The 7651-nt window shown below is 67.4% G+C and overlaps 2 long non-coding RNA genes across 2 annotated transcripts; one reads left to right on the top strand and one right to left on the bottom strand.

Moving 5' to 3' along the window:
* Nucleotides 1-1014: 1014 nt before the first annotated feature.
* On the bottom strand, nt 1015-1405 carry LOC120600087 (uncharacterized). Its single transcript, XR_005652094.1, has 2 exons — nt 1353-1405; nt 1015-1237 (listed from the first exon to the last, which is right to left on the bottom strand). It is a non-coding gene; the product is annotated as an uncharacterized LOC120600087 (long non-coding RNA).
* Nucleotides 1406-5931: 4526 nt separating this feature from the next.
* Nucleotides 5932-7629, top strand: LOC120600149 (uncharacterized). The gene is made up of 3 exons (XR_005652123.1): nt 5932-6103; nt 6240-6283; nt 7379-7629. It is a non-coding gene; the product is annotated as an uncharacterized LOC120600149 (long non-coding RNA).
* Nucleotides 7630-7651: the final 22 nt, after the last annotated feature.

Below are 7651 nucleotides of genomic sequence, written 5' to 3' on the forward strand. Positions count from 1 at the left end.
CAGAGCGAGGGGCAGGGGGAGGGGTGCGCCAGAGCAGGGCGCGCCGGGCTCCTCCGCACACGCCCACCGCAGCGAGAGGCGCCCTTTGCCCCGCGGGCGGGTCGCCTTCCCACTCACGGAGAGGCGCGGGGGGAGGCCCCGGCCGCCGCCAGCCCGAGGGGAGCCCGCCCCCTAGGGGAGGGCGTAGCGAGTGCAGGCTCCTCGGCGCCCCTGCCCCGGCCTCGCCTGGGCGCCCGCAGCAGGCAGGTGAGGCCGCGGCCAGGGCGCCTGGGAACCAAAGGAAATTCCGCGGGGGTTCTCAGGAACCGCCCCAGGAAAGGGCCCCCTGGGAGAAGCTGGGGAGGGGAACTTCTTGGGCAAACCTGGGGGATCTTTCCAGAGGTGGGGCCCAGGGGACACCCACGTTTTGCTATCAGGGTTCAGGAGGAGCGAGGCGGATGGACTGGGTGACCACGTCTGACGACCTCGTCAGTGGGGGTGGGGGTGGGGTTCGGTGGAGACTGGGGCCTGAACCACGAAGGACAAAGTTGCACAGCGGCCAGACTCAGCTCCGGAAGTGGCCCAAGCCGTCCTGATGCAGACAATGTGGAATTTCGGGGGGCGTCCTGCGCGTTACCACCCACCCCTGGCCCCCGCAGTGCAGGCCGAGCTGTACTCTGGCTGGGCCCTCCCGGCCGCCATCCTACGGTTACCGGATTCCTGAGCAGCCCCTCCATTCAGCCCTCGATTCTGCAGGGACATCCCCCCCACCCAGGTGTCTTGCGAGGCTCGCCGCGCTCCCGCCCCCGGGGATCGATCGGCTGGCTGGCGACGCGCGGCCGCAGCTCGCGAGCCTCCGCCCCCTCCCCAGCTCCGGCTACGCAGGACGCGGCCTCCGCGAAGCGTCCTCGCGGTTCCGGGCCGCGGCCGGACTCGGCTCCCGGCCAGCTCGGGAGGCGTAGACGCACTTGGCCCTTCTGATCGCGCCTGCCCCGCCACTCCAGGGTTGGTGGGGGTAAGGAGAGTGAGCCCTGCTTCCCAGGGCCGCGGTGCTCGGCACCCAACCCCACCCCGGCTCCTCCCCCCTCGCCAAATACCCCCTCGGGCGCGCGCTTAACCTTCGGTTTGCCGCGAGGCCGGAAGGGGGGGCGCGCTTTGGGCTGGGGGAAGGTGGGGGTGGCAGTCGCGCTTCAGCTGACGACCACTTCGGGATCCGCCGGGCGATTTTTATTTAATTCTTGGGTTTGGTGCAGCAGCTCTTGGTTGGAAAAAAGAAAGAAAGAAATCTGCCCTGTGTGGCCCCAGGCTGGCTTGCGGGGCGCAAATAGGGGCACCCGAGAGCAAAATGCAGGGGCGGTCGTGGAGGGACGAACCTCGCGCGCAGAGGAGGCCCGCGGGGGAGACCTTGGGCAAACGAACCCCAAATGAAAAACACAGAGCACACAGAGGCCGTTGTGAGCGCGCGGCGGCGGCGGCGGCGGCGGCGGCGGCGGCGGCGGCGGCGGTGGCGGGCAGTGGAAGCGGCTCCAAAGATCATGTTTGAAATGTGGATCCCGAGGGCGCATATCTCCAGGCTGGCGGGAGCCCGGCGGCCGAGCATGGGGCGGAGGCCGGGCGGCCTTCTCCTTGTGGGCCAGGGGAGGCTGGCTGCCCTGACGTTGGGAGGGGGTGGGCCAGCCGACGTCGCAGAAAACGACGCGTCCCTCTCTGGCGCCTGCGACCCCCGCGCGCCGCAGTGTGGAGGCGCGGCCCTGCCCGGCACTGGTGTGGCCCCAAGGGTTGCCCAGGACCCGCCAAGGGGCCACGGCCTCGCGGCGCGCCAGGCCTCTTGCCCCGCCCGCACACCCTGCCCCAACCGCCCACCTGGAGCCCCAGCGCCAGTCCGGAGCGACCCGCCGCGGAGGGACGCGGGGTGGGGGGGCGTCAAGGGCTTCTCCACGCAAATGAAAGCCGACCCTTCGCGGGAGGCGTGACGGAGAGCAGAAATACGCGGGGGCGGGAGAGGGGTGGTACACCGAGGGCGGAGGGCGCCCCGAGGAACAAAAGCCATCCTCCTCAGAGGAAGTATGCGGGATTCCCACACAGCCTCCCCGCTGTCCCTCCCACCATACAAAGACAGTCCCACTAGGTCAGCTCCCCCAAAGCCGCCACTACAAATGCAACATTACAAACGCCAGGCCAAAGTCAGAGGCAAGTCCCTCCACTAAGAACAAAGGGAAGAAATGAGGTCTCGTCGCAGCCTGGGCAGACTTTGTAGTCGTTGCTAGTAAATTCTCCCTCGGCTATTTGAAATCCACCTCTAGTGGCCTAGAAAGCCACACCAGCTCGAGAGCTTTCCGAGTTAGGGACTAGCCCGGGAAGTCACAAGAGGCTTCTTCCGGGCAGAACCCAGACCTGGGCTCCGTGGGCAGGTCGTGGCACTTCCTTGCAGAGAGAACCCATTCAGGGAGAGGGTTTCTTTAAGAAGCACCTTCATTTCCCCAGGACGGTGCGGGTCAGACCCCTTCAAACCTCAGTGACCACCCTCTGGTCTACAGCCATTAAAAAGTTTGCGGCTTTGCCAAGGTCCCCTCTCCCCTCTCCCCCTCGGGGCTGGAGCCTGCGGCTCGGCGGGATAGCATCGCTCTTCTCCTGCGGCCCCTGAGGACCCTGGGGGCCCCAGCCCGAGGTGGCATCGGGAGGCTTCTTCCCCTCTGCGGGACCGAGGGGCACGAGTTGATTCTGGCTGGGAGATGGCAGCGTCAAATGCGCGGACCCGGGATCCTTCTCCCGGATTCCCCGTGTGGCTGGGGCTATCCCGGGTCAGGGCCAAGGGTCCCAGCGGAGGGTCTGGGAATCCCGAGTGTGGGCTCCACTCGCTTGCGGCGCCTTGGAGGGGCTGAGGCGGGGGGTGGGGGGGAGATGATAGAGGAGGCCCCACGGAGGATTGGGGGGGCTCGCGGAGCGCATCGGAGGAGCTCCCAGGGCGCTCATCGGCACCCCGCCCCCCAAATTCTGTCTCAGCCTCCGCCCTGCTGCCCATCTGCGCTCCTCCCACAACCGCTGGCAGGTGAAGGGTGGGCTACGCCGCACCCCACCCCCCTGAGGTGAGGCCAGTGCTCTGGCCTCTCTCCATTCGCACCCACCCTCCAAGAGGACTAAATAAATAAACCGCCGGAGGGAAGCGGGGAGCGAGTTGCCGCTTTCTGCGGGTGCTTGTGTATTTCGGTCATTTTCCCAGTCACGGCTGAAAGGCAAGGAGCGGGGACGGCCAGGGTCTCCAAGGGCTTCTGAGGTTCTTCCGGCCGTCGCCTCGCACAGTGTTGGGGAGCCCGGGGGCTTCTCGCACCGCCGCACGGGCAGCTCCAAAAAAGATCCGCTGTACCCGCCAGCGGGAACCACCCTCCCTCCCCAGCTCGGCAGAAGGCCTGGCCCGGCTCCTGCGCAAACTCGCCGTCGGGGCACCGGGTCCGCCGCGTGGCCCTCGAGGTCCGGACCGTGGGCCCTGGAGGGGCGCAGGCCGAGCGAGCGCAGCCGCGGCCTGCGGAGTGCGACGCCCCTGGCGGCGTGGAGGCTGCAGCGGCCGTTCGCCCTTCCCCGGCGTCGCCTGACCGGTCGATGCGGAAACACCCATTGGAAACAGATTTTCCAGGGGGGTTTCTAGCGAGGGGGTAGGCAGAGTGTCGGGAATCTGAGCCCCTCCCAGACGACGGGACTGTCCAGGACAAGGTCGCCACAGACCTCCCGACAAAGCCAGTGGCTGGGCGGCTGGCAGGCTCAGAGTGAGAGAGTGACTGGGTGACTGTCGCGCTGACAGCGCTTCCCGCTCCAGCCTCGGAGACCTTTCCCCTTTTCCAGTCCAGTCGCCCTGGGCTAGAGTGTCAGGAAGAAGCCCCAAACATAAAAGGAGGAGAAAAACCTTTTTCCTGTGTCTCCCTCCCCAAGAGTCGCCTCCCCCAGCTTCTATAAACCCAGGGAGCCGACCACCCCTGTCCCGAGGACTACAGGCAGGCGTCGTCCCCACCACGCCCGGCAGCCCCACATGTGCGAATCTTGGGTTTGCACCTCGACCTTGTCAGAGAGCAGTCGCTGCACACCGACCTTCTGTCTGATGCCGCCAGAAGGCGACGGCCACCCCCAAGACCCCTCCAGCAGAGGAGCCACGCAAGTGGCCTTAGGAAGTGGCCGCCACAGCAGCGGGAGCCGCCGCCGCCAGAGCTGCGAGGTGGCGGTGAAATGGTGGCGTCAACGTGTGCGTTCTTAAACGCCAGACCGTCTCCAGGCTTCTCCCGGCTTCCTGGGAGAACACTAGCCCCGCGCATTCTTTGGGGGTTCGCTTCCGCACCCCAGCCCTCCCGGGCTCGAGTCCCCGCGCAGTCCCCACCCAGCATTCCGGGCCGTGCGTTCGGGCGGGAGCCGAGACCTGGATGGCTCTTTGCCCGCCCCCCTCTCTCCTTCCACTCTCGCTCGGCTTCTGCTCTTTTTCTTTCTCTGCGGACGCTCAGCCAAGGGATTGCGCAAGCTTCCTGCTCCGGTCTTTCAAGGGCCCAGAGCCAGGGGCCCGCACACGCCCCAGGCCAGGCGCGCCCCTGTCTCTCCCACTCGGGCCGCCCTGCCCCCTCCCTCCCCACGCCGACCCCACGGAGCTCGCGGCCCCGCGGGCGGCCGCGGGGGGCGCAGCAGCGCCCCCAGCCGGAGGCTGGAGCGGCACGCCGGAACGCGCCGTCTCGCCGCCGGAGGTGCTAAACTTCACACTCGGCGGCTTCTCCTGCCGCGTCGGGGACGCGAATTCGTGACGAATGCTTGCTCGCTCGGCCATTCCATCCACCTCCCCTTAGTGCGGCCCCATCTGCCCCTGCTCGGCCTCGGCCTCTTCTCGGCCCTCCCGCTCCCTCATTCACGCCTTTCCCTGGGACCCCGCGAAGTCCCCTCGGGCCCCCAAGCCGACCTGGACATCCACTGTGCCCCCTCTCTGTCCTCCCCGCCTCTCGTCCGGCTTGGCTGCAAGGGAAGGGCGGGTAACGCTGCAGAAAACTAGACATCCCGCACCCGCCCCTCCAAGGAGAGGCGCTAAGGTCAACTGGGAGCCGATCGGGATCAGGGTGCGACCGGACTCAGAGCCCCCTCCTGGGCAAGGTTCTCAAGCGCTAGGGCCCCAGGCTGGCTGTCCCTCTGTCCCCTGCTTCATCTCTTCTCTGCTTTCTCCCCCAGCCACCCTTTACACTCGGTCCTCTCTCTTCTCCCTGCCCTTACTCTCCCATTCCGCGCCTTCCTAAATCCTCGAAGCCTCGCGGGGTGGGGCGGCGGGCACGCAGGATGCGGGCGCGAGCCGACCCTGCGGGGATTCGGCCCCCCGCCCCGATTCCGCCCCCTGCCGGCGGTTCCCCGTGCGTCTCCGCATGACGCAATTCGGTGCAACTGGAAACGGCGGTGGACGCCTCGGTGGCCCCCAGCAAGGGTCCCCGGGCGGTGCACAGTGAGAATGAGAGGCGAAGGGGCTGGTCACAGCGCGGAGCGGAAGGCGAGTGGTCGCTGTCGAGACCCTCCGCGCCCTGTCATGCTCGCTACCCCAACCCGCCCTCGGCCGACACACCTCTCCTGCGAGGTCCAGCTCCCTCCCTCCAGCTTCCCTCGCCCTGGCTCGCGGATCCCTCCCCCTGCACCTCCCCGGCGCCCTCCTCCTCCCGGCCCCCCGCCCCGCGTCCTTCCTCCTCCCCCCGGCGCCCAGGACCAGGGCCTCCGGTAGGCCCGGCTGCGCCAATCCCGGCCACGGCCCGCCCCCTGACGCCGAGCTGGGCCCGGCGAGGCCCCGCCCGCTGACGTCCGGATTTGCATGAGTTGTGCTGCCGCGGCCCGGGCTCAGTTGTCTGAGCGAGCGCGAGCCGGGAGCCGGGGCGGGCGCGGGCAGCGGCGGGCGGCCGGGCTGTGCGGGGCGAGCGGCGGCGGCGGCGGCAGCGGCGCGGGCGGCGTGGGTGGCGGAGGCGCCTCGGCCGGGGCGGCAGCCGGGCGCCGGCGGGAGCCAGCAGCGTCTGCAGCCGCGCCGGCCGCCTGCGCCCCGGCGCGCTCCGGCTCGGCCATGGAGCTGCCAGCTGTTGGCGAGCACGTCTTCGCGGTGGAGAGCATCGAGAAGAAGCGGATCCGCAAGGTAGGGCGGCGCGGGGGAGGCAGCGAGGGAGCGGCGAGGAGCAGCCCGCGAGGAGGCGGGGAGGGGGTGGGGAGGCTGCGGGCCGGAGCCGGGGATCCCGCGGAAGCTGACGGAGTGCTGTCTCTTCCCCCCGCAGGGCAGAGTGGAGTATCTGGTGAAATGGAGAGGCTGGTCCCCCAAGTGAGTAGCGGCGGAGGGGCGGAGGAGCCGGGTGCAGCGGAGCGGGGCTGCGGGGCTCGGGACCCGCCGGGCCGGTGGGGTGGTGGGGGGAGCGGACGGGAGGCGGGTGATGTGGAGGGGGTGGGGAAGTCGGTGGCAGGCACTGGGGAAGCCGAGCCGCCGAGCCCGAGCCCGGCGCCCTGTGTTGTGCTCCGCTCCCCGGGAAATGCCATCACTAATTTATGCACTAAAAGGAGCCGGAGGAGCTGGAGAGACGCGGGGCCGAGCCGGGGAGGCCGGCGGAGGGAGGGAGGGCGCAGGCACTGACTGATGTGCAGCAGAAAATGGCTCCTTTCCCCTTTCCCTCCACCGAACGGCTCCATATTGCAAAACCAAAAAAAAAAATTAAAAAGCGACGAAAATGCAATTGTGTGCCTCTTCCCTCCTAGTGGTGCAGGGAGAGGAAGAAAAAGGGCAGAAAACGTTGGGCACTGTCACTGCAGCGCTTTTGGTGGGGAATTTCTTTTTTTAATTTGAAATGCGAAGGCACCGGATGGAGACAGACGCGCAGGCACGCACACACACACTCACACACACAGGCATATTTTCGTGTTGCCGAGTATTTGGGGGTGCTTGCCCGCGACAGCGGGCCCCGGGGCCGCGAGGGGGTAGCGGGGGCGGCTCGGCTGACGGTTATCGGATTAGGGGTCAAATGGAGAACGGCTGAAGCCCTCGCGGAGACTCGGGGCTGGAGAGAGGAGGAGGGGCCTGCGACTTTGCATTTCGGCTGCTTTGCACGCAGGGTTCCTGGTGAGCAAAGTGGCTTTGGAACATGTCGCAGTAACATGCTTAAAATTCTTGACAACTGCAAAATAAACTGCTAGTTTCATTTTCCTTACCCCTCCCCTTCCTGCCCTTGTGTGTTTATTTTGACTTGGGGGGGTGTCTCAGGGACCGTGTCAGGCCTGCAGAAATCCACCCTCCACCCCCCACATCCACAGCTAAATAGCTTGTGGTTCATGAAGACAGAGTAGGGCCTTATGTCATTCCCCACCTGGAGGCCGCAGCGCAGGCTCGGTTTTTTACGCGGTGTCCCCCTCCCTTTTCGCTTGCAAGATATAACACGTGGGAACCCGAGGAGAACATCCTGGACCCCCGGCTGCTGATCGCCTTCCAGAACAGGTGAGCGTCCCCCAGCAGCCGCTGCCGGCAGCCGGAACCCTATACGGGAATGGTAGAGTGGGCCACGCAGCAGTAAGGGGGGGAAAGGGCCCGGAGGGGCTGGCGGGAGCCCCCTCCCCCTGACGGGTCTGAACTGCACGGCCGCGGCCTCGGCTCTAACCAACGTCCTTGGCGGTTGCTGCAGCCTGGGGCCAGAAAAGGCAAGGC

The sequence above is a fragment of the Pteropus medius genome, unplaced genomic scaffold, assembly GCF_902729225.1.
Source record: "Pteropus medius unplaced genomic scaffold, Ma_sr-lr_union100, whole genome shotgun sequence".
Lineage (NCBI taxonomy): Eukaryota > Metazoa > Chordata > Mammalia > Chiroptera > Pteropodidae > Pteropus > Pteropus medius.